The sequence below is a fragment of the Stegostoma tigrinum genome, unplaced genomic scaffold, assembly GCF_030684315.1.
Source record: "Stegostoma tigrinum isolate sSteTig4 unplaced genomic scaffold, sSteTig4.hap1 scaffold_156, whole genome shotgun sequence".
Lineage (NCBI taxonomy): Eukaryota > Metazoa > Chordata > Chondrichthyes > Orectolobiformes > Stegostomatidae > Stegostoma > Stegostoma tigrinum.
Genome location: NW_026728097.1, coordinates 603,704 through 631,002, shown reverse-complemented (window position 1 = coordinate 631,002; position 27,299 = coordinate 603,704). Strand labels below are relative to the sequence as shown.

At 43.6% G+C, this 27,299-nt stretch overlaps 1 long non-coding RNA gene across 3 annotated transcripts; it reads left to right on the top strand.

The window, feature by feature from the left end:
* Positions 1-11,622: 11,622 nt before the first annotated feature.
* LOC132207778 (uncharacterized) lies at positions 11,623-23,680 on the top strand. 3 transcript variants are annotated; one of them, XR_009443808.1, is made up of 4 exons: positions 11,623-11,736; positions 11,872-12,260; positions 12,686-12,827; positions 16,724-23,680. It is a non-coding gene; the product is annotated as an uncharacterized LOC132207778 (long non-coding RNA). The 3 variants fall into 3 exon arrangements; XR_009443806.1 differs by having other exon boundaries at positions 11,872-12,827; XR_009443807.1 differs by having other exon boundaries at positions 11,872-12,827; positions 16,702-23,680.
* The last annotated feature ends 3,619 nt before the right edge of the window (positions 23,681-27,299 follow it).

The following is a 27,299-nucleotide window of genomic DNA, read 5'->3' as shown; positions in this document are numbered from 1 at the left end:
GAATTATACTCTGCCATTCTGAATTTGGTACCAAAGTGGATAACTTCACACTGATACTGCATCTGCTATGCATTTGCTACTCACTCAAATCATCTAAATTACTCTGAAGTCTCTTTATGTCCCGTTCACTCACAATCCCTCTTCTTTTGTGTCAACAAACCTAGAAATAGTACATTGGATTCGCACATACAAATCATTGATGTACACTTTGAACACATGAGGTCCAAGGGTCTTTGTGGCGTCCCAATTGTCAAAGCCTTAGACACTGAAAAAAGATCATTTATTTCTACTGTTTCCTGTCTGCCAACCAATTCACAATCTACACCAGTAAATTCCCAACAATCTTATGAACTTTGATTTTGCACACTAACCTCTTAAGCGGAACTTGATCAGCAGCTTTGAGAAAATCCAAATGACCCCATCCACCGGGTTCTATCAGTTACATTTTCAAAAAAAAACTTTTGTAGATTTGTCTGACATGATTTACCCATCCGAAATTGACAGGCTTCAGGTCCAGTCGAAACGCTGACTTGCCTGGTCCCCAGCATAATAGGCAGTCAAAGATTATAGACATGGCCCATGGCAGCTCGTTCTCCACAGCACCTGAGATGGGCAATAAATGCTGCTCCAGGCAGCACTGGCCACATCTCACCAACAAACATTTCATAACAAACAATCTAAGGCCCGCTGTTCAGACCCATCCTTATTTTCAAATTTCTCCATGGTCTTTCCTTTTTGTTTCCACATGGTCCATACCTTTCCCCACAGACAGAACAGGCAAACCATAAACAGACAGAACAGTCAGAGGCTGATCATGGTCACCTTCTGATTCAGCAATTGCCGCCGGAGGGAGGGGGAGGGGCAGATCCCGAGCAGCTTCTCGCTCTGATTCGAGCCGCCCGCTGGTTGCCCCGGCAACCCTGGCAGCAGGAGGGGAACAATAGGTGGGGGCGGCGCTCCCGTGTCCACGTGCCTGAAACCTGAGGCATCACCACGGAGCACAGCAATTCCTATTGGCTGCTTCAGTCCTGGGCTCACAATGCAGATGTTGTCTTTCCAGTGAAACCTCCTCCTCTGTGCAACATCTGGGAGCAAAGCAATGTCTCCTCCCTTTCCATTTCTTTAGTCTTTCTGGGTGGTAGGGTCGGGAAACTGTTCACTTGCAGCAAAGGAAGGGAGAGGGATTGAATCCAGGGAGGGTGCCTACTCTGCAAATGTTGGTTCTGGTACGTCTCTTAAATTTACTGTCATCATTTGCTCTCTTAGCTTTACACATTTGTTTTCCTGCTAAAATGGTGGCCTCTTTCCTCATGTTCATGTTTGCATGATTTCTGTTAGAGATGATCAAGATTTAGGGGACAGCAAATTGATTAGCAATAAAAGCCAAAATGTGATTTTCGTTCCTCACAATTTGCAGCACCATACATTAGAGACTCTCATTTGAGGTCTGACTATGGAGTGAGCAACATGTAGCAAAATTGTCTTACAGCCAAAATCCCCATTTACAATCCAGGACTATGTCATGGTGTATGTTGATGGGAAAAGGAAATAGCCTTCCTCCCCTGGCTAGTCAACTAATCACAAACTGTTTGATTAACAAATGAATTCAAGGACTGGATAACTCGTCCATGTATTGCTATTCACTAATCTAGATCAAATTCCATTTACCACTGATCAGCCGGTCTGTAAACTAAGGCTATCCATCTCATTATTTACCATCTATTACTTTTGCATCATCTGAACTAACTGATCAACCTTCATACATTCAAATCTAAGGCATTTACCTAAAACAAAAATAAGGGCCCAACATTGGCCACTCTGCCACACCAATGTGCACAGATTTGCGGTTAGAAACAAAACAAAACCCACCTCTCTGCTTCCTGAACCTCAGCCAATTGTGGATCCAATTTGCCAAATTTCAATGGATTCTATGCGCACTTAGCTTTGCTTTCAGTCTCCCAAAAGTCTTGCTGATGTCAAAGAGATTAAATAAAAGTATTGGGAACAAAAACAAAGTTGCTGGAAAAGCTCAGCACTTCTGGCAGCAACCGCGAAGGAGAAAACAGAGTTAACGTTTTGAGTCCGGTGGCCCTTCAGAAGGGTCCCTTTGTGGTTAGTGGGGAATTAAGAACCTTGCAAGCACCCTGCTATTTCATCCTAACATCACAGGAGACATTTCACTTGACCTTGGATACTGATCTGCATTGAAACCTTCCAGACTGCTTAGTACTTCCTTTCTCTCTCTGTGATAGTTTCTTTACATTCTATCACAGACCTTCTCCCTGATTCATCTATTTCACTAGTGAGCACTGACACAAAGTATTCATTTCGACCCAGGCCAACACTCTCTAGTTCTACGCACAGATACCTCTGTGGTCCTTAATGGGCCTTACACATTCCCCCTTATCCTTTAACCATATGTCTACCTGTAAATCAACAGAGCATTTTGCTTCATTTCACTTGGCAGTATCAATTCATATTTCCCTTAGCGCTCTCCTTATCTCTCCATTTATGTTCCCTCTTGCACATGTACCTGAAAGTATCTGCTTCCTGTGCACTATGGCCAAATCATATCTTATTAAAATCAACCAAGTTAGAACTTTGATTACAGGTCCATCCTTGTCCTTTTCCATAACAATCCCAAATCTTTTCAAAAGAGTTCTGATAACTGCCTGCAAAATTCTCCCCGCTAATACTTCAAGCACTTGTCCGCGTTGGTTGTCTGAAGTTAGGTCCCCTCTTTCCTCATTGGGGGGTTCTACATCCTGGCTTCAAAAACTCGATCCGAAACTTGAGCTCTGATTTCTCTCCAAGATGCTGCCAGATCTGCAGAATGTTGTCAACAATTTCTTTTTTGTTTCTGATTTACAGCATCCCAGTTCTTTCCGTGTTTATTTTATACATCTCAATAGTTCCGGAAGTGTTATGAACATTTGTAGCTCGACTAGGCTGCCAGGCAGTGAGTTTCAGTTTCCCCCCATTATCTGAGTGAAAAAAATCCGCTCAACTCATCAAAACTTCCCGCCGCTTACCATCAATCCATGTCGCCCGATACTGATTCCACCACTAAGCAGAAAGATTTGTTCTTGTTTTCTCTATTTCCCTCATAAATTTATACATTTCAATCATGTCCCCCCTTCGTCTACAACAAAACGGAAGTTGCTGGAAAAGTTCAGCAGGTCTGGCAGCATCTGGGAAGAAGAGATAGCGTTTCGGGTCCGATGACCCTTCCTCGGTCTGTTCTGCTGGAAAGAAACTAACCCCAGTCTGTGAGGGCTGTATGGTCCCTGCTGACAACATTAGAATCTGTCCTGCTGGGCAGAATGATCTGTCATTACCTCAAATACTAAACCGTCTTCTGTGAACCGAAACCAGCGCCGAGATTGACCACAGCCCCGCATCCGCCAGAGCTCCCTGAGCCAGCAGCGTGTAACTGGGGATTGGGAGAAAGGGGATGAGAGAGGGTTGGCGATATGATCTAACACACAGTGAGCTCCAGTTCACCTACATTACCGGGAAACCGACAGAGTTCTAAACACTCACCAACTCGACTGCAGGGAAACATTCACCAAGAAAAGGCGGAGCAGAGGCTGTTTCTGGACTGAAAAACACCCCCTACCTGTCAATCACAAATTTAGTCCCGCCCACTTCACAGAACTTGCAGTTTCCGGAAACTGAACTCAGACCTGCCCAAAAGCGGGGCGGTCCAAGGCGAGTACCACAGGGAGCCTCGCTGTGCTGTCCCCATTCTCTGACCCAGTTACGTGTCTTTATCCCGCGATTCCCAATCCAGTGTCTCCCACTTTTCGCTGTTGACCCTGTATCCCGGGATAACCAACAAATTCCCTCCCCATTCCCCTGGTTATCTTGTAGTGTGTGTGTCAGACTGTGTCCCGCCTTGCTGAGTGTCTCTTGCATTTCACTGTTAGTCTTTCAGCTTCGAACCATCAGCAGTGTTTTTTCGTTCTATAATCCTATCACACGGATTAAACATTATTAACAATTCAATTCATTGCTCCATATGTGTTTTATAGCTTCCTTGAAATTGTGTTCAATTTTCGAGGGATTTTTCAGTTGGGGGAGGATTTAAATGTAATTGCAATGTAACCTGTTCCTCCGATTCGATCACGGCTGCTGGCACTGATGAAATCCTCACAAAACATCAATGGAAGGACTGCATCCACTGTACATCTGCCAATGTGGTATACTGCATCCACTGTACCCGGTGTGGCTACCTCTACATTGGGGAAACCAAGCGGAGGCTTGGGGACCGCTTTGCAGAATACCTCCGCTCAGTTCGCAACAAACAACTGCACCTCCCAGTCGCAAACCATTTCCACTCCCCCTCCCATTCTTCAGATGACATGTCCATCATGGGCCTCCTGCAGTGCCACAATGATGCCACCTGAAGATTGCAGGAACAGCAACTCATATTCCGCCTGGGAACCCTAATGGTATCAATGTGGACTTCACCAGTTTCAAAATCTCCCCTTCCCCCACCGCATCCCTAAACCAGCCCAGTTCGTCCCCTCCCCCCACTGCACCACACAACCAGCCCAGCTCTTCCCCTCCACCCACTGCATCCCAAAACCAGTCCAACCTGTCTCTGCCTCCCTAACCTGTTCTTCCTCTCACCCATCCCTTCCTCCCACCCCAAGCCGCACCCCTTTCTACCTACTAACCTCATCCCACCTCCTTGACCTGTCCGTCTTCCCTGGACTGACCTATCCCCTCCCCACCTCCCCACCTATACTCTCCTCTCCACCTATCTTCTTTTCTTTCCATCTTTGGTCCGCCTCCCCCTCTCTCCCTATTTATTCCAGAACCCTCACCCCATCCCCCTCTCTGATGAAGGGTCTAGGCCCGAAACATCAGCTTTTGTGCTCCTGAGATGCTGCTTGGCCTGCTGTGTTCATCCAGCCTCACATTTTATTATCAATGGAAGGAAGGTGCGTGGAAGGTGGAAGACAGAAGGAGAACAGATATCATGTGGTCAGTTTAGTTATAGATTTCAATGTTCCTCCAGGCTGTAAAGTGACAAAGTGGCGAAAAAGAAAACAAAAAGAAAACAGAAAGAGATATGCAACCAGACAGCAGATGAGATAAAAAAATTATTCAAAATATTAGGTGGTTGATACCCTGCTGATGGAGATAGATCATTTTCTGCCTTGTATGTCTGGGCATTATTATCAACATCTGATTAAAATAAGAACTGGAGCAGAACAACAATTGTAATACACAGAAATAAAGTCAATTTGACAAGCGAGTCACTAACCCTCCAACTCTGGCAACATCCTTGTCAATCCTCAGCCCTTTCACTACATCCTTCCTATAGCAGTGAGACCAGAACTGCACACCATTCAGTCATGACAGAATGGCACAATTCTGTTCGGATGCATTATGGTCTTGTGATCTGAACACTCAGCAAAACCAGCACAGTTTGAATTGGCATATTAAAATGGGAAATGGCATAGCAGCAAAGTAGTAGACTAATGGTCACTGTTTCAGGTCAATCTCTTCAGAATGAACATTTCCCATTCTGTCGAACATCCTCCCCACTCATCCACAATCACAGCCTGCCTGGACTGGCAATAAGCATTATCTTCTTTTGTGATTACACTTGTCAGGCAGGAGCAGACTTGGCAGCAGAGCTGGGCTGTAAAGCAACAATCAACTTTATTGAGACAGAGTCAGTAGAAGGTGATCTGCTGTCAGGCAAACTGCAGTGATAAATGCAGACAACAACTTACACTCAAACAGTTGTACTGTTCCTGTCAGTGGCTAAACAACAGTGTTAAAAGGACTTCTGATAGTTTTTGCAGCCTTGATCTTCAAAGTGTCTGTCTTGGGCCTTCATCTTCTGACTCTGGTTGGTCTCCACTGCACAGACACAGATCTATTTTATCCTTGTTCTTATCTGATTAACTCCCCACTGTGCCCAGTCACAGTTCATATAAGCAACACTGACCTTAGTCAACCTCGTGATCTTCTGCATATTTATGCCTGTGCTGTTTTCCTCTTAACTCAGGGCTGCTACATCTATAATCCTTTATTTCACCAGCACTTCTGTACTCACTGACAAAAGAACTGCAAGAGCTTTCTTTAACTGTTACCTACACAAAACAGTTTCAAATCTGACAAAGTCTCAGCATGTCTAACTTGGCATCTTTTTGAACTTTTACTTTTTATGTTTTGTTTATCTACTGTACTGCATGTCCATGAAGACCTCACCAACCTTTACAGATGCACCATAGAAAGCATCCTATCTGGGTGCATAATGGCCTGGTGCAACGACTGCTCAGCCCAAGGCCATAAGAAACTGCAGAAAGTTGTGTGCACAGCACGAATCATCACAGAAGCCAAACTCTGATCCAGAGAATACAAGGTGTAGAGCTGGATGAACACAGCAGGCCAAGCAGCATCATACGAGCAGGAAAGCTGACATTTCGGGTCTAGACCCTTCTTCAGAAATGGGGGAGGGAAAGGGCGTTCTGAAATAAATAGGGAGAGAGGGGGAGGCGGATTGAAGATGGATAGAGGAGATGATAGGTGGAGAGGAGACAGGTCAAAGAGGTGGGGATGGAGCCTGTAAAGGTGAGTATAGGTGGGGAGATAGGGAGGAGATAAGTCAGTCCAGGGAGGATGGACAGGGCAAGGGGGCAGGATGAGGTTAGTATGGAGGAGATGGGGGTGGGGCTTGAGGTGGGAGGAGGGGATAGGTGGGAGGAAGGACAGGTTAGGGAGGCAGGGACGAGTTGGGCTGGTTTTGGGATGCAGTGGAGGGTGGGGAGATTTTGAAGCTGGTGAAGTCCACATTGATACGTTTTGGGCTGCAGGGTTCCCAAGCGGAATATGAGTTGCTGTTCCTGCAACCTTCGGGTGGCATCGTTGTGGCACTGCGGGAGGCCCAGGATGGACATGTCGTCTGAGGAATGGGAGGGGGAGTTAAAATGGTTTGCAACTGGAAGGTGCAGTTGTAAAGTGCGAACCAAGCGTAAGTGTTCTGCAAAACAGTCCCTAAGCCTCCGCTTGGTTTCCCCAATGTAGAGGAGGCCACAACGGCAACAGCCTCCTATCCATGGACTTCATTTACACTTCTCTTTGCCGCAGAAAGGCTGCCAACATCATCAATGACCCGTCCCATCTCGGTAATGCTCTCATCCAACTTCTTCCATTGGGCAGAAGATTGAACACACCCATCAAGGGGTTCAAGAACAGCTTCTTCTCTGCCATTATTCGACTGATGAATGGACTCTGTAACTCCAAATAGTGTTGATCTTGCTTTGCACACCTCCTATGCAGGCATAACCTTGCATGCCTTGCTCTGTCTAAGCACACACTTTGATCTGTAAATCATTGTTTGCTATGATCTGCCTGCACCACTCTCAAAAACACTTCACTGTACTTCAGTACACGAGACAACATAAATCAAAATCAAAACATTCTAATGGCAATCGATGATAGCTTTCAATAATCTTCAAAGTCAATGTTGAAACTCATCTTGTTGCTGACTTCATAAAATTGCAGGATGAAACCAGTGCAAGAGTGACCTGGCCCTCCAGATCTGAGCATGGATAAGGGTTAGAAGTGGTTCTAAAAAGGCATTTCAGGTGACTATTCAAAAAGGAAACTGAAAATTTTGTCAAGTGTCCCAAACCCCCGGCCTGTCCAAATTTGTACAGACGCACACTTACTCAATTCCAGTTTGTACTCCACATGCTGCCTATTGCTTTGACCTGGTGCTCCTGTAAGTTTCAGCAAAGGTGCAGACAGTCTTCTCAAATCTTTGCTCTCATCGCTCAGATGCTTTTGGTCTTCACTCAGAGTTTCAGGGCACCACATGGTCCTGGAAAAGAATCCCACTTCTCCTTGTGCAGGGGCAGACAGAGTTATTGTGGGGCAAAGTGTTGTGATGGGAGATAGAGGTGGTATGTTAGGTGCTCCCTTGGTTTTGCAGTGAAAATAGTGAGAAGAGGAGAGCGTTTTATGTGACATTCCTTGCTCCCTGTCTCCTCTTCTGTAGCAGCATCCCAACAATACCATGACTCTGAGGTAGAGGCGATTACTGACATTTTGCAAGCCCATCGATACAAATATTGATCAGCCTGATTAAGGCATCAGAAATCTTCTGTACCTTTGTGGTCATGACTTGTAATGGATTGAGTGCAGAGTAATGCCTTAAGCTCCATGCGACATCCGTACTCTCTAATGACAGTCTCTGAAACCTTTGCCGTCATGAAGGCCATATGTGTTTTTTGCACTCCTGCAATTCCCCTTTCCAGATATTTTTCTGACCCACCCCACTTACAACACTCCAGGGTTAGAGCTGCTGACAACCCAAACTATGGAATTTCCTCCCTGAACCTCTCTCTTATTCTTTATGATACATCGTAAAATTGATATCTTTAATCGATGTTTTGCTCATCTGTGAAGCACCTCGAACATAGAACGTAGAACAATGCAGCACAGAACAGACCTTTCGGCCCTCGATGTTGCGCCGACTTGTGAACTAATCTAAGCCCCTTGCCCTATACTACCCCATCATTATCCATATGCTTATCCAAGGACTGTTTGAATGTCCCTAATGTGGCTGAGTTAACTACACTGGCAGGCAGGGTGTTCCATGCCCTTACCACTCTCTGAGTAAAGAACCTGCCTCTGACATCTGTCTTAAATCTAACACCCCTCAATTTGTAGCTATGTCCCCTTGTACAAGCTGAAGTCATCATCCTTGGAAAAAGGCTCTCACTGTCCACCCTATTTAATCCTCTGAACATCTTGTATGTCTCTATTAAATCCCCTCTTAGCCTCCTTCTCTCCAATGAGAGAACAGACCCAAGTCCCTCAGCCTTTCTTCATAGGGCCTACGCTCCAGACCAGGCAACATCCTGGTAAATCTCCTCTGCACCTTTTCCAATGCTTCCACATTCTTCCTGTAATGGGGCGACCAGAATTGCACGCAATATTCAAAACGAGGCCACACTAGCATTTTCTACAGTTGCAGCATGACATCATGGCTCCGGAACTCAGTCCCTCTACCAATAAAACCTAACACACCGTAAGCCTTCTTAACAGCACTATCAACCTGGGTGGCAACTTTCAGGGATCTTAGTACATGGGCACCAAGATCCTTCTGCACAGCCACACTACCAAGAATCTTTCCATTGACCCGGTATTCTGCCTTCCTATTATTCTTGCCAAAGTGAATCACCTCACATTTAATCCATATTAAACTCCATTTGCCACCTTCCAGCCCAATTCTGCAGTTTATCCAAGTCTCCCTGCAACCTGCAACATTCTTCCACACTGTCCACCACTCCACTGACTTTAGTGTCATCTGCAAATTTACTAACCCATCCACCTATGCCTGCGTCCAAGTCATCTATAAAAATGACAAACAGCAGTGGTCCCAAAACAAATCCTTGAGGCACACCACTAGTAACTGGACTCCAGGCTGAATATTTTCCATCAACCACCACTCGTTGCCTTCTTACGGAACGCCAGTTTCTAATCCAAACTGCTAATTCTCCCTCAATCCCGTGTCTCTGTATTCTCTTCAATAGCCTACCATGTGGAACCTTATCAAAGGCTTTACTGAAGTCCATGTACACCACGTCAACTGCCCTTCCCTCAGCCACATGCTTGGTCACCTTCTCAAAAAACTCAATGAGTTTTGGGAGTCACAACCTGCCCTTGACGAATCCATGCTGACTATCTCCAATCAAATTGTTGCTTGCTAGATGATAATAAATCCTATCTCTTATAATCCTTCCCAAAATGTTTCCTACAACAGATGTAAGGCTCACACGTCTATAATTACCTGGGTCAGCCCCACTGCCCTTCTTGAACAAGGGCACAACATTTGCAATCCTCCAGACCTCTGGTACTGAACCTGTAGATAATGAGGACTCAAAGATCAAGGCCAAAGACTCTGCCACCTCCTATCTGGCTTCGCAGACAATCCTCGGAAAAATCCCATCTGGCCCAGGGGATTTACGAACTTCACACCTTCTAGAATTGATCACACCTCCTCCTTACTAACCTTAATCCTTTCAATTCTAGTAGCCCGTAACTCAGTCACCTCCTCTACAATATTCTCCTGTTCCTCAGTGAAAACAGATGAGAAATAAGCATTTAGCACCTCTCCAATCTCCACAGGGTCCACACACAACTTCCCACTTCTGTCTTTGACTGGCCCTATTCCTACCCGAGACATCGTATTATTCTTCACATACCTATAGAACGCTTTAGGGTTCTCCTTTATTCTACCTGCCAATGTCTGCTCATGTCCCTTCCTTGCTCTTCTTAACTCTCTCTTTAAATCCTTACTAGCTCATCTGTAACTCTCCATCGCCTCATCTGAATCATCTTGTCTCATCGTCACATATGCCTCCCTCTTCTGCTTAACAAGAGATACAATTTCTTTTGTAAACCACAGTTCCCTTACCTTATCGCTCCCTCCCTGCCTGACAGGGACATACTTATTAAGGACAGCAATATCTGTTCCATAAACCAGCTCCACATTTTGATTGTCCCCATCCCTTGCATTTTGCTAACCCATTCTATGCCTCCTAAATCTTGCCTAATCACATTATAATTGCCCTTCCCCCATCTATAACTCTTGCCCTGTGGCATATTCCTAACCCTTTCCATTGCTACAGTAAACATAACCAAATTATGGTCACTCTGTCCAAAGTGCTCACCTACCACTAAATCAAACACCTGGCCTGGTTCATTACCAAGTACCAGATCCAGTGTGGCCTCCCCTCTCGTCGGCCCTTCGACATACCGAGTCAGGAAACCCTCCTGCACACATTGGACAAAAACTGATGCATCCGACATACTAGAGTTATAGCATTTCCATTCAATGTTAGGGAAGTTAATAGCTGCCATAATGACCACCCTGTTCTTTTCACTCCTGCCCAGAATCATTTTGCCAATCCACTCTTCCACATCCCTGGAACTTTGCAGGGGCCTATAAAAAACTCCCAGCAGTGCGACCTCTCCTCTCCTGTTTCTGCTCTCAGCCCATACCACCTCATCAAAAGTTCTTTCAGCCACCGTTGTACTGTCCTTGGCTAACAAAGCCACACCTCACCCTCTTTTACCATCTTCCCTGACCTTAATGAAAGATCTAAACCCTGGAACTTGCAACATCCATTCCTGACCCTGCTCTATCCAAGTCTCTGAAACAGCCAAAACATCGAGGAAAATGACAGAGTAAAAGTTTCCATAAAATACAAGCTGTTTTGCCGTACATTAGGAGAATCAGGAATGGCCCTTTTTTTCCCCATCTCGGGATGAACCCTCACCATCACTCACAGAGCTAATGAACAGCAGGAAAAATCTTCACCACTGACGACCTGCACTCACCTATCACCTTCCCACCTACCTTCCCCAGCCCCCACTCTGTTTATGTTTCAGTTCCCGTCCCCTCCCCCATTTCTGAAGAAGGGTCCTGAACCATCAACTTTCCTGCTCCTCTGATGGTGCCTGGCTCGCTGTGTTCCTCCAGCTCCACACTGTCATCTGTGACTCCAACACCTGCAGCTATTGCTATCTCCCTGTGAGCGATGTCAGCTTTGGTTCAATCGGAGCACGGGGCGGGGCCAATGGAAGCGGCCTACCCTCCAGCCAATCAGAGCGAGTGAGATGTTTGTCTGTGTGAAAATCATGTGATCGCCTCTGTCCGCGGGCGCAATATCTCTGCGAATGAGGGTTAGCTGCTTTCGGAAGGTACAGTACACGGGATAAAAAGGAAAGCTGCAAAAAAACGGGAGGGAAATACTTTCGGTATTGACTGAGAGGCTTTATTAGCCGTTGATGCATGTCAGAAAACAAATTTTAACATGCCGGCCCCGTTTTTTGCAGCAAACGGAAAAACTGCTACGGACCTGAGGCTGCGATAGGCAGAGGTAATTGCCACCATCTTTATTAGGGGCAGTGATCTTCGGGACTCATGCCGGATCGCCATATTTATAGGTGGCAACCTGCAGTGGAACGCAAGCGCAGCCTTTCTTGCTTGGGAGGGGAGATTAAGACAAGAGAAATGTTTGTTTTTGTTTTTGTTTTTCTGGACTTCTTTCCCAGACTGTGAGACACGGCGTGTATTTCCTGGGAAGGACCTTTGACGCTGGCGGAGTACTGGCTTCAGGCAGTATAAATTGCTGCAAGTTATCCGTTAGATATTTAATGGAGGAGAAATGCCGAAAACGTGTTCAGAACTGCATGTTCAAAAACAAAGTTGCTGGAAAAGCTCAGTAGGTTTGGTAGCATCTGTGAAAGGAAAAAAAATAACGTTTCGGATCCGCTAATCCTTGCTTAGAACTTCATGTTACCTGTTGCACTCTCACTGTAGGAAGTCCTGCTTTAAATATTATGATCTATTAAAGCATATCCGTTTGCCCAGTATTCATATGATTGGGATCAAATCACTGAAAGTGCTCTGAGTCCCCTTGTGCTCCCTCGTCAAATTTATTAATGTCTGACTTCCTCAGTCTGTAATAATGGGTGTATTTTACCTCTGCATCTTTCTGTGTGGGGGAGCAGGGTGCTTTTAAGAGGAGGATTTATACATAACTAACAGAAACCAAGAGAAATGTTTGCCTTTTCCAGACAATCTTGTGTTTTCTGGATTTCTGTCCAGGCCTGACCGTTATTTGTCTCTTGTGGATTTGCTTTACAGGATATTTATTGAGAATAATTTGCAAACCAGGATCCCAATGCAAGTTCTCCATTAAGCGGAGTGATCAGGATCTGAGTATCATTGACACTTAACAGTGAAAGGAAAGAGGTTTAACCATTTTATGCATGGGAGAATACTCCTGGTAAGTTTGTAACTTGAAAGCAGGATATTCAAATTTTTGGTTTGATCACCTCTGGGATAAGTGTTCAGTTCTATACCCTGCAGCTGAGAAAGGAGATATTGGCCTGAGAGGGGTAGATTTGTCCAAACAACACCTCGTCTCTTTGAAAGAACTGTCATATTTAGTCCCAATCGCCCACTTCATGATTTTAGTCTATACATTTTTCATTCTTGAATACCTGCAAACTTCCTTTTAAAATTCCTGATGGGCACAAATTCCAGCACCCCTCCAGGTGGAATCTTCCATTTCCTGACAACTCCATTGATCCTGAAACTGCTGAAGTCTGTGTTGATTCCTGAGGTTTATAAATTACTGCATTTAACGTGAAGATGCTGTTCCCTGAGCTTCCATTGAGCTGCATTGAAACAGTATGGGAGGCTGAGATCAGAGTGGGTGTGAGCATACAATGAAAATGAAAAGGCTGCACTGTGAGTGCTGCTTGGCTAAATGAGAGTGCTTTGGAGTTGGGTGAAACAGAAAGTGAAACTGAAAGATTGAGTGTGATGCTCAGTCTCAGTTTGGGCAGTTCAGAAAGTCTCTCAGTCCTAATGGAAACAGCCAATTGATATTTGATACTGTAAAGAATTTTCTTACAGTTTTTAAAGTATATATTAGCTTAAATAAAGTTAGGGGCTTTAGGTTTATAATAGTAATGTTTGAAATGAAGGGGGAGGACCTAGCTTAATTAAATTCTTTTTAAGGCAGAAACTGGCTTAATCTGGAGAGAAGTCAAAACAGAAGACATCACACCTGTGATGTGCTCCTCTTGCACAATAGAACATAGGCTCTTGATGTTGTGTCGACCTGTGAAACCACACTGAAGCCCATTTAACCCACACTATTCCATTATCATCCATATGTTTATCCAAAGACCACTTAAATGCCCTTAAACTTGGCGAGTCTACTACTGTTGCAGGCAGGGCATTGCACGCCCTTATTACCCTGAGTAAAGAACCTACCTCTGACATCTGTCCGATATCTATGACCCGTCAATCTAAAGCTATATCCCCTCGTGCTAGCCAGCTCCATCTGAGGAAAAAGGACCTCAGTGTCCACCCTATCTAATCCTCATATCATCTTGTATGTCTCTATTAGGTCACCTCTGAACCTTCTTCTCTCTGACGAAAACAGCCTAAAGTCCCTCAACCTTTCCTCATAAGACCTTCCCTCGATACCAGGCAACATTCTGGTAAATCTCCTGTGCACCCATTCCAATGCTTGCACATCCTTCGTGCAATGCGGTGACCAGAACTCCGAGTGCGGCCGCACCAGAGTTTCGTACCGCTGCAATATGACCTCATGGTTCTGAAACGCAATCCCTCTATCAGTAAAAACGAACACATTGTACACCTTCTTAACAACCCTATCAACTTGTGGAAACTTTCAGGGATCTATGTACATGGACACCGAGATCTCTTTGCTCATCCACACTATCAAGAATCTTACCATTAGCCCAGTACTCTGTATTCCTGTTACTCCTTCCAATGTGAATCACCTCACAGTTTTCCGCATTAAACTCTGGGACATTACCAGTGTCCCTATTGGCTATTTGTGCAGGAAGTGTGTCCATCTGCAGCTACTGGTTAACTGCTTTTCAGAGCTTGAGCTGTGGGTGCAGTCAGTATGGAGCATCCATGGTAACTGAGAAGGTTGTGGTCGCATTCTCAACAGACTGGTCACGCAGCAGGTGAAGATTACACAGACAGCAAGGGAATGGGTGACTATCAGACAAGTAAAAGGCTCAGAAAGGAAGTGCTGGAGTCATCTCCCTCAAATAGATATACTGTTTTGGGTACTGTTCAGTTGGGGGGGAGAGAGGTGGGGGATGTTGGGGTGGCCACTCGGGAAGCAGCATCAGTCGGGTTCATGGCACTCGGAGTAACTCCGCTGCATAGAAGGGGAGGGAAACGATAAATATGACTGTAGAGACAGGGGATTCAATAGTAAGGGATAGAGAGAGACATGAATCCAGGATGGTATGTTGCCTCCCTGGTGCCAGGATTAGCGATGACACGGAGCAGCTTCAGGACATTCTGGAGTGGGAGGGTGAACATCCGATTGTACCAGTGACATAGGAAAACCAAGGGAGGAGGACCTGAAAGCTGAAGATAGGAAGTTAAGAGATACACTAAAATACGAGATCTCAAATGTAGTATTGTCAAGCTTACACCCAGTGCCACATTGTTGTCGGGAGAAGTTTGTGTTGTGTTCAGTTGTACAAGTGACCTTTATTCAGAGCTCTGTTACCGCATGTGTGGGAGAGGCCAGAGTCCACTCCAAACCTGGCTTTCACATGAGGCCTAATTCCCCTCTTAAATACAGCTCAGATTGGAAGAGTGGACAGTGACACTCAAACTTTCCCTGGCTGATTGTGATATTTTTATTCCATTCGCTAGGTGTTATTTACATGCAATATTGTTGTCATTGTTAGCCACACACCCCAAATCAATATACCCAATCCAGTAAGCAAACCATTTTCCTAGGATGGTGACGGCGAGTACGAGGGGGCATAGCTTTAAATTGAGGGGTGAAAGATATAGGACAGATGCCAGAGGTAGTTTCTTTACTCAGAGAGTAGTAAGGGAATGGAACGCTTTGCCTGCAACGGTAGTAGATTTGCCAACTTTAGGTACATTTAGGGTGTCATTGGACAAGCATATGGACGTACATGGAATAGTGTAGGTTAGACGGGCTTGAGATCGGTATGACAGGTCGGCACAACATCAAGGGCCGAAGGGCCTGTACTGTGCTGTAATGTTCTATGTCGTATGTTCAAACAATCGTGGACAACACTATGTTCAGTCCTAAACCCTTCTATAATCTCCTGAGGTTAGCTCGAAAACTACTTCGTCTGTCTTTGGGACCTTACAATGCTTTTGACAGTTATATTCCTCCTCAGACATTTGCCAGCTGCACCACATTTTTTTGCCAAAAACCAAAATGGTATCTTATCACTAAGAACTTTTCCAAATTCTCTACTAACTGTAGTGTGGATTGTTAGGAATTGTGATTAAGTCTTTTAAACTCAACTCTGATATAAAGTGACTACAATTTGTAATACAGTTGACAAATTGTGGAAAAATCCCTCTCTTACTTCAGCTTAAAAGATCAAACAGTGTTTCTGACTTGCTGCTGCAGTTTACAATCCCAACGATTTGCATTCTGTAAATGATTTTTAAACTGAAGTTTCATTTTCTACTCTAAGCGCTTTCCATTATTACTTTCTTGTTTTAATAAAAAGCATCTATTCCAGTTCCACTGAGTGTGAAATTCAGTCACTTTAGAGCTTTACCAAGCCATGAAACAAAATTTGTTCAGATTTCACAAATAACTAAGGCACTAACCATATCTTCATTTCGGATTTTGTAATCTATCTTTGTCACTCTTCCCTTGATCTTTGGATGTAAGAATTTATTCAAATTATCCGTATCTACATTTCAATTGTTTTATCTCTCTGCAGCCCTGACTTCTCTCTTTATAATCTTCCTTTGCCCCTTCCTATGTTGTTGGTCTTTTCGAGGTTGTGTTTACACCATTTATTGCTTTTCCTTCCATAATGATACAGTGAGCTGCTTTTATTGCTGACAAACATTTGCTCTAGGAATTCAGCTAACCCTTTCACGTTAATTGGTTGTTTGCATTTCTGGTTACAATTACCTAAACAGTTCAGAATGCTGTAGGATCAGACTTTTGCTTCTACTTTTTATTAAGTAACAAACTTGTGATTGTGGCTGAACCAGGCCTTTAAAAACTGCCTCTTGTTAAAATGCTTATGTGTTTTGAACTGTCTGTTTACAGAAACCCAAGTAAATTCCCTAATGTTCCTTCTCAACAGGACTCTTTTATACCCCCCACAGGACCTTTTGTGATCTAATCCCGTAACAGTGTGAGCTGCTACAATGCACGTGCTAGTAAAAGCATAAGAGGACAGATGAGATGAGTGCATGGCTGGAGCTATAACTTAAAAGGTTTGGATTCCTGAGGCATTGAGACTGTTTGTTTGTTTCTGGGGAAGGTGGGACATGCACAAGCTTGAACAATTGTCCTGGGCAGAGCTGGGACAGATATTCTTGTTGATGCTTTTGCTAGTTCCACTGGTGAGGATTTAAACTCGTATGACAGGGGAATGGGAACCCAAGTATAGCTTTAGCAGTAAAAGACTCAAATCAGCAAATGGGATTTGAAATTAGTTCATGATGTTGTCGGTGGCTGAAAGATTAAAAGAAAGAAGGATTAATCAAGATCAAATCTCTTTTCATACATCAGTCCTGTGATCCCAGGAATTGGCCTGGTGAACCTTCTTTCCGATCATTCAGTAGCCAGGCCATCCTTCCTCTGGAAAGGAGAACAAAGGTGCACACGACTCCAGGTGTGGTCTCACCAAGGCCCTTATAGAAAGATATCCCTCTTCCTGTACTCGAATCCTCTCACAATGAAGGCCGAAATATCATTTGCATTCTTCACTACTTGCTGCTGCCTGTTTCCGAAAAGAGAATAGGAGAGAAACACGGAACTAAATGGGGTCAGACACTCGGGTAACATTGTGTTCAACAATGTCCCCATTGTATCGGTGCTGGCCACCAAGCACCTATTGAAGCTAGGCCCGTTTTCTGGCACTCGGTGTGTAACCTGTATTTTGGTGCAGTGGATGATCATCTCAACACTTCTTCAAGATTGCAATGGTTCCTGCATCTATCACCATTTCAGATGCTGCCAGATCTGCTGAGTATCTCTATCATTTTCTGTTTTTATTTCAGATTTCAGGTATTTTTCTGCATCTTAGTCCTTCAGAAGGATCAGAGGGTATGGAGAGAAAACAGGAATTGGATTCATTTTCAGATGAATAAAATGCCTGCCCTTCATGTCTGTCCAAACTCTATCTCTTTTTGTAGTTTTGGGCAAACGCTGACTGTTTCCCTTCCCTGAAGGACATTTAATGAACCAGTTCAGTTTTACTGATAATCCAGCAGTGCCCCTCAGTGTTGCATCCACAATTGATCAGATTAATTTCTGAGTTTGACAATCTTTGTGTGTGTTCTTCTGGTTTCTCTCTCTCTCTCTACTTTTTTTTTCTTCAGTTTGAAATTGTGATTGCATTCAGAGAAATCAAACAAAACCACATCCAGATCTGACACTCAATCTGTTTGTCGTAACCTAATTATCTCAGGATTTTGAACATTAAAGGAAGAAGCACTGTTCACACCAGGGAGAAATGCGTATTGTCTGTGTGTCGAAGATTCTGTGAAGATTCATCTGAAATGCCCAAACACCAGCACGGTCACACTGGGGAGAGACTGTGGAAATGTGGGGATTGTGGGAAGGGATTTATTTACCCATCCCAGCTGGAAATGCACCAACGCAGTCACACTGGGGAGAAACTGTTCATTTGCTCTGATTGTGGGCTGGGATTCACTCAGTCAAGCAACCTGCTGAAACACCAACGAGTTCACAGTGGGGAGAGACTGTTCACATGTTCCGAGTATGGGAAGGGATTTGCTCACTCAACCAACCTGCTGAGACACCAGCGAGTTCACTCTGGGGACAGACCATTCACTTGTTCTATGTGTGGAAAGGGATTCACTCAATCATCCCAACTGTTAACACACCAGCAAGTTCACCACAACCACATTTGAAGGATTTTGCCCTTAAATCAAGGAATGAACTTTGATCTTTGGGCTGTTTGTACTGGTGTCATTAGTCCCTGCTCAAAACTTGATCTTCTCTTGGGAAATAAGGTAGGGCAGGTGACTGAGGGGTCAGCAGGGGGGACAATATTTTGGGGCCTATGATTATATCTCTATTAGTTTTAAAATAATTATGGAAAAGGATAGACTTTGGTCGAAGAGTCAAAGTTTTAAATGAGGCCAATTTTGACACTACTATGCTTCTTAAAAGCACAGTAAGACCGCCTATGTGTGGGAATGCACGAGATGGGTGAGATACAAAAAAGTATTTTACATCAGTATTTACTGTGATAAAGGATACAAAAGCTAAAGAACTTCGAGAAATGAATGTGTATCTTGAAAAGCTCCATGTTGTAGAGGAGGTGGTGCTGGATGCCATACAGAGCATAAAGGTGGATAAATCCCCAGGACCTCTTCAGGTGTATTCTCGAACTTTGCGGGAAGCTAAGCTTGCGATTGGGCCCCTTGCTCAGATATTTGCACCATTGACAGTCATAGGTGAGCTGTTACACTGGAGGTTGGCTAATCTGGTGCCATTGTTTAAGAAAGGTGGTAACATAAAACCAGGGAACAATAAACTTTTAGTGAGCCTGACGTCAGTTGTGGGTAAGTTGTTGGAGGGAATTCTGAGGGATAGGATTAACATATATTTGGAAAGCGTGGACTGAATGGGGAATAGTTGACATGGCTTTGTCCATAGGAAATTATGCCTTACTAACTTGATTGAGTTTTTTTGAAGAAGTTAGAAACAAGATTGATGGCAGACCGGTGGATGTTTTCGATATTCCTCATGGTCGACTGATTAACAAGGTTAGATCACATGGAATCCAGGGAGAGCTGGCCATTTGGAAAGGCCTTTGACCTGCAGTATGCTGCAAGGATTGGTACTTAGTAACTATAACTCCTACATTCACATCCAAATCATCTTTATAAATGACACACCACTGGTCACAGGCCTCCAGTCGACAAAGCAACCCTCCACCAGCACTCCGTCTTCTACCTTCAAGTCAGATCTGTTTCCAAATGACTGGTTCTCTCTGTATTCCATGTGATCTGACCTTGCTAATCAGTCTACTATGAGGAACCTTGTCAAACGCCTTAGTGACATCCATATAGAACACATCCACCTCTTTGCGCTACTCAATCCTCTTTGTTCCTGCATCAAAAAAAATCAAGTCAGTGAGACATGATTTCCCACACACACAGCCATGTTGATTATCCCTAATCAGTCCTTCCCTTTCCAAATATTTCAAGTACTATCCCTCAGGATTCCTAGAACGACTTTCCCACCACTAATATCAGGCTCACTGGCCTATAGTTCCCTGGCTTTTCCTTACCACCTTTCTTAAATAGTGGCACCACATTAGCCAACTTCTGGTCCCTCACCTGTGACTATCGATGATACAAATATCTCAGCAAGGGGCCCAGCAATCACTTGCCTAGCTTCCCTCCGAGTTCTCGGATACACCTGATCAGGTCCCAGGAACTTATCCACTTTTATACGTTTTAAGCATCACTACCTCTGTAATATGGATAATTTTCAAGATGTTGCTATTTATTTCCCCACAGTCCATATCTTCCATATCCTTTTCTGTAGTAAATACTGATGCATAATACTTGTTTTATTATATTCCCCATTTCTTGCAATTCCACACATAGGAGGCATTGCTGCTTTTTAAGGGGCCCTGTCTCTCCATCGTTATCCTTTTTGTTCTTAATCTATTTGTAGAATCCCACTGGATTTTCCTTAATACTATTTGCCTAAGTTACCTCATGTTCCCTTTTTGCCCTACTAATTTCCCTCTTAAGTATACTATTGTCATTATACTCTTGTAAGCATTCACTCGATCTCTGCTGTCTATACCTGACATGTCCTTCCTCGTTTTTCTTGACCAAAACCTTGATTTCTCTCGTCATCCAGAATTCCCTATACCTACCAGCATTGTCCTTCACCCGAACAGGAGTATACTGTCCCTGAACTCTCGTTATCTCTTTTTTTTTTGAAGGCTTCCCACTTTCTAACTTTCTGTTTTACCTGCGAACATCTGCCCCAATCAACTTTTGAAAGCTCTTGTGTAATACCATTAAAATTGGCCTTCCTCCAATATAGAGCTTTAACTTTCAGATCCGGTCTACTCTTTTCCATCACTATTTTAAAACTAATAGAATTATGGTCACTGGCCCCAAAGTCCTCCCCTGCTGATACCCTAGTCACCTGTCCTGCTTTATTTGCCAACAGCAGGTCAAGTTTTGCACCTTCTGTAGTCGGTACATCACATACTGAATCAGAACATTTTCCTCTACACTCTCAGCAAACTCCGCTCCATCCAAGCCTTTTAGACCATGGAATTCCCAGTCTGTTTGGAAAGTTAAAATCCCTTCCATCACCACCCTGTTATTCTTCCAGATAACTTCTTTCAAAATTATTTGTCAGATTCCTGCTGACTAATGGGGGTGGCTATAGTATAATCCCAATAAGGTGATCATCCCTTTCTTATTTCTCAGTTCCACCCAAATAACTTCCCTGGATGTATTCTCAGATATATCCTGCCTAAGTAACGCCGTAATGTTATCCTTGCTCAAAAATGCCACTTTTCCCTCCTCTCTTGCTTTGCTTCCCCCTCCCCCTTCGACTTTCTATCCTTTCTATAGGAACTATATCTTAGAACATTAAGCTGGCAGCCCTGTCCACCTCTGAGCCTTGCCTCTGTAATTGCAATGATAACCCAGTTTCATGTTTCCAATCTTGCCCTGAGTTCCTCTGCCTTAGCTGTTAGGCCTCTGGCATTGAAATAAATGGCGTTTAATTTATTAGTCCTTTCGCATTAATCTCAATAACAAATACGTAACTGTAGAGTAGGTTTTGAAAATGATAACGTTTTATTGCTGTAGATCAACACATTCACACTGGGTAAAGACAATCCACCCGCAGTGTGTGAAAAGGGATTCCCTAGTTCATTAGGACGGGTTTTCATAGAATTCGGAGTATTCCTACAGTATGGAAACAGGCCCTTCGGCCCAAGAATTCCACACAAAACCTCAGAGCATCCCACCCAGACACATCTCCCCGTAGCCCACCTAATGTACGCATCACTGAACACTCTGGGCAATTTAGCTTGGCGAATCCACTAACCAGCACGTGGGAGGAAACCAGAGCACCTAGAGGAAACCCACGCAGCCACAGGGAGAATATGCCAACAACCACACACTCGGTTGCCCAAGGGTGGAATCAAATCCAGGTCCCTGGCACTGTGAGGCAGCAGTGCTAACCGCTGAGCCACTGTGGTTAAACACCAATGAGTTCCCAAGAATCTGTAGGAATTTTTGTTGCTCGTATTATCTGTATTCAAGTCATGTTATCTGGGCTTGTTTCTCATGATGTTTGAAAACACCACATGTCTGGTTACCTTGTTGGGAGAAAAAATGATATAAATTTTATTAAAACTACTGTGCATTGGATCTTTATCTCAAAAGCAGACTAATTTATTTTGAAAGGGGAGATGGAGAGCCTATCTCCTCTATCCTCACCTCCAACAAGTGCGAGGAACCTGTGGTTTTTATTTTTCACTCAATGACAGTCAGTACATTTCATATGAGCAACTGGGAACCGAGTCATCCCAAAATGCTTGAAACTTAGTGTACTAATGGTACACTATTACAATAATAACCATTACAATTCTTTTCTGAACCTTTTGAAGTTTTACAACATCCGTCCTTCAGCAGGAAGAGTAGAATTACACACAGCGGTTACACCTAAACTGGAATGGGAACTGCATCCTTGTGGGAGCTGGGGATGGGTTTCCAGTACTGTTGGGGGTCATGTAAAAAGTTTAGCAGTGGGCTGAAATCCAGAGAATGTTCAAAAATAATAATGGCCAAAAAGAGAAGAAACAAGAGAGTCTGGAAGGCATTGTCATTGGGCAATTAAGATATAAGAGAGTTTGCCACGGGTGAATGGTATTTAATGCTTGGAGTCAGATGAATAAGGCAGATGATTTGAGGATACAAATTAGTGGGGTCATAAAGCCATTGCTGTCACTTGGACATGGTTAGCAGCTCAGTATTCCAGGATACAGGGCCTTCATGCAAGGCAGTGGAGGTGGTAAAGGAGGAGGAAATATTGTTATTTTGCTTCAGGAATCTATATAGCAATAAGGACAGGTGACATTTTTGAAAACCCCTTTAAATAAATAAGGAGACAGATTTTGAGAAAGTGTAGAAGTAGCAGGATTATGGTAGCAGAGACTTTCAACTTCCTCAACATTAATGGAGTCGTCATAATGTGAAGGATTTATCAGAATTTTTAAAATACATCCAGGAGAGCATTTTTTCAGCCACTAAGTAGAAGTCCCAACAAGGAAGGGGAAGGTCCTGGACTTGACTTTAGGTTACAAAGTTGAGCAAGTGGTTGAAGTTTCAGTGGGATAGCATTTTGCAGGTAGTTATTATAACTATTCGATTCAGGATTTGTGTGAAAAAGGACAAGGATGGGTCTAAAGTCCTAAACTGATGCTGAAGTTATGAAGAAAGTAAATGGAATTTTGGCCTTAACTGCGAGGTGTTAGTGTTTTGAGGATCGGGACATCTTGTAACAACTGTATTGGATGTTGGTGAAGCCATATTGGTTTAGCTACTCGTATTTAAGAAAGGATATGCTGGCGTTGAATGCGGTGCAAAAGAGATTCGCTAAGCTGATTCATGGGATGTAAGGGTCATCAAGAATAGCTGGAGGAAGGGAATTTGCAAAGGGAAAATACTAAATAAACAGGTGGTGCCCAGTGTTGGGCTCATACTCACAACTCTGCACTTAAACAGCGTATGTTCCAACAACTGAGTTAACTTGGCCTTCCACAGTCAATGTTCAAATCCTGCTTTATAAGGTGACAAATGGGTTTTTCACTGACGCCGCTGCAGTCCAAGGAAGTAAAAGGTAACTGCTTTAGAAAATCCCAAGGTTCCAATGTATTCTTCTCATTCACATTGCAATCCATTTTCAGTACTTGCTCCAGGATTTAACATTCAAAATTAATTTCGTGATGTTGTTGCCCTCATCTTTAAGTGCCCTGTATAACTCCAGTCACTCGGTCGAATGGTGAAAAAGTCTGTTTCAATAAACCAATTTTTTTCAGCTACAGTCTAAGAAATGTTCCTTTATTTGCTGAATCTCACACAACATTTTCTTTCTTCTGTGTGTCAACAACTTTTGCCAATTCTCATGTTACGGACTACATTTTCAGAATCTTTTTAACCAGAGGTTTCTGGTGCAGTTGTAAGACTTCATATTAAATGGTACAAAAAACCAAACGGGCTTAAAAGATGAGAAAGGAAATACATTTTTGTATTTTTGCGTGAAGACGGTTCAGTTACTGTGTGCTTGTTTCATATAAAATGGATGATTGAAGTGTTCACAGTGCACTATTTAAATAGCAGATACGAAGACCTTGTGAGCAAGCATTTAAGACATTTGACACATTGAGGGAATTAATTTAGAAACCCAAAATGTCCAGAAAATGTGCTGGATAAATTCAGCAGGTCTGTTATTTTCGCTCTTTTCGATTCAGGATGGGTATGGAAAAGGACAGAAATGGGTCTAAAGTCCTCTGCGGGTGCTGCAAATGATTAAGAGAGAAGATCGAATTTTAGCTTTAATTGCTACATAGTTGTTACAATTTTTAACAATTATGTAGGATGTTAGTGAAGCCATTCCTGCGGAGAGAAAGAAATAGTGCAAATATCTTGAAACTAACATGATTTCACTTGTCTCATTGCCAGACCTCCTATGTTTCTTTCACACTTTCTGTTAAACAGCAAGAAGTTCTTTTCTTGAGAAGAGAAAAGCATGAGAGGTAACCTGAGAGAAATTGGAGACTCTGCAGGGATTTGAGGCAAAAATGGTGTTGAGGTTGAGGTTGTTAGAGATTTAAGAAATGGTAATGCAGTCTCGAGGCCTCTCCTGCTCCATGACTAAAATTTGGTGCAGCGACATCATCATTGAAGACAATAAGGATGACCACGACTTGTCAGTTACTGTGGCTGAACAGTCTTAAGGTGCTGAATTAAGACTCCAGTCTTTTCATTGATGTGGGTTTGAATCCCACTGTTGCGAATGTTCCTTCAGCAACTGGCATTTTCTTCTCAGCAGGATTTTGCGAGTGCAAGAAAAGAGGAGACAATACACATATGACTTGCTGCATGAAGAAAAAAAATATATACTTGAAGTTTTATTAAAGTTATCTTTTCAAGGAGCTACACAGACATGTTTGAGTGTACAGGAGACATAGAAACAAAATGGTACAACAGGGATGAGGAAGAACAGTGCGAGAGAGGGAGGGGAAAACCTATGTTAGCTCATCCTCAGCGTTTATCCAGAACAGCATTCGGTGAGAGTAACTACTGTACAGTCCTGTGGAAAGTAGGTCCCATTCTCACTTTGAGAAAAACTTATCATGCTGTATGGTACTATCACGATGCTAAATTGGATAGTCTTTTAACAGATCTGTTGATGTATCTTTTTAGCACCTGTGATGCACTTTGGGCCAATAACACTAGAAATGAGACAGCAGAGATTTGAATCACTCCAACATTACAGGAAGGTTGAATGTGGGGGACCGGTCTGTGTTAGAGTAGTTAAATCTAGAAGTAACAAAGAATGGATAGGGTTTCAGCAGCAGATGAGCTGAGATGTGGATGGAGTCAGGTGATGTTACTGAGATAGAAACAGTTAGTTTGGTGATGATGCAGGAGAAAGCTCATCTTAGTGTGAAGTATTTCATCAGAGTTGTGAACAGTCTGGTTCAGCTTCACACAGTTACTAGACAGAAGGTTGCAGTCAGTGTAGAAGCTGTCTCAGTGTTTAATTGGAGGAAATTGCTGTTCATCCTGCACTGGATTCAAACAAGTCAGGATGATGTGTGACTTGGAGGGGGTCCTCACCGTGATGGTGTTCCATAGATCTTCCACACTGGACATTCACAACAGTGAAGATTAAGGGTTTGTGACATGATGTCAAAGTCCTGATTGAGATGTGGATTTAGTCAATACCTGTATTTCACCTCTTTCTCAACATTCTTTGTCTGTCCACTCACAAAGACGCCAGAGTCTTGTATAAGTCCAGACCAGGTGGCAGCTTCTGTTCCCTGATCGACATTAGTGAATCACTGGCTTTTGTGGTCACTTTTTTTTAAATAGTGTGTCATTAATCCTACGGGGTGGCACGGTGGCTCAGTAGTTAGCACTGCAGCCTCACAGTGCCAGGGACCCGGGTTCGATTCCAGCTTCGGGCAACTGTCTGAGCGGAGTTTGCACATTCTCCCCATGGCTGTGTGGGTTTACTCCAGGTGTTCCGGTTTCCTCCCACAGTCCAAAGATGTGCAGGCTAGGTGGATTGGTGGATTAGCCATGCTAATTTGCCCGGAGTGTTCAGGGGTGTGTGGGTGATAGGGGGATGGGTCTGGGTCCGATGCTTCAAGGGGCAGTGTGGGCTTGTTGGGCCAAAGGGCCTGTTTCCACACTGTAGGGAGTCTAATCTAATCAAACTACCAGATTCATTACGAGCTGATTGCATAGGCAGCCTGGTGTTTGTGTGGACTCTCTCTTCATTGCATTGTTCTGTTTTAAATTGATTTCACAGTGTACTCAAAGGGAAACTGACATCAGGCATAATCCCAGGGTCTTATGGACACCTCAGTTTATTGTAAACAGAACATTATCAGATTTTGAACATGTAAGGAGAAAGCATACACGTATTGTGTGTGTGGACACGGTTTTAGTTAATTACCAGGACTGGCACAATGCAAGCCTTGATTGTGGGGAGGGATTCACTTGGTGAACCACAGTCCTGGCATACAAGCTGCTCACACTGACGAGAGACCTTTTAAATGTCCAAACTGTGGGAAGTGCTTTAAATGTTCTGGGCAACTGATGAATCATCAATATGTTCACACTGCTGAGAGACTATTTGTGTGTTTTTTGCAGACATATGTTCAGGTGATCAACTAGCCTCAGTATACGCCAGCGAGTTCACGCTGGAGAGAGGCCATTCGTCTGCTCTGAGGGTGGGAAGGGATTCACTCATTTATCTCATTTGCTGACACAGAAGTGAGTTTGTAGGTAGCTATTGGATGTTTGGATTTTGCTTTCAATCACAGTCAGTACTGAACCATTTCAATGGAATCTGTTTCCACTGGTTTATAACTCCAGTTCTCAGTCTTTATATTTAGCATAAGAGCCAAATCAGCTTTCTGTGTGACCTGCAGTATGTTTATTTTTTAATGATATCTCTAATACAAGTTTGTTCTCATTGAACATTTCTTCCCCCTCCCCCATGTATCCTCCATCCTCACCTACAACAACAACTGAGGAGCTCAAAGAGCTTCATTGTCTCACTCATGGTGGCAATCGATCCACTGCCTCTGCTGCTTCCGATAAGGCCAAGGGGCTCCTAAATTTTGCCCTGTGTCTGAGCCCAGAATCTGCATGTTTCTCTCCTACATTGTTACAGCCAGTGTGTTACCAGCGCCTCTCAACTGGCTGCCAACCTTTTCTCCTAACTGTCTCCCTTCCTTGTGTGCTTTTTCATCTGCTTGCCCCAACTTCTGGACCTTCTGTATTCCTTGTGACTGTCAATTTGGACTTTTCTCCTTGACACCTATCATAAGTGTTTTTTTTAAATCTTATCTTAAATTCTAATTGTCATACAAGCAGCCCTGAATGTTTGCACTTCCTTTCCTTTTTGAGTGTACTTGAGCCA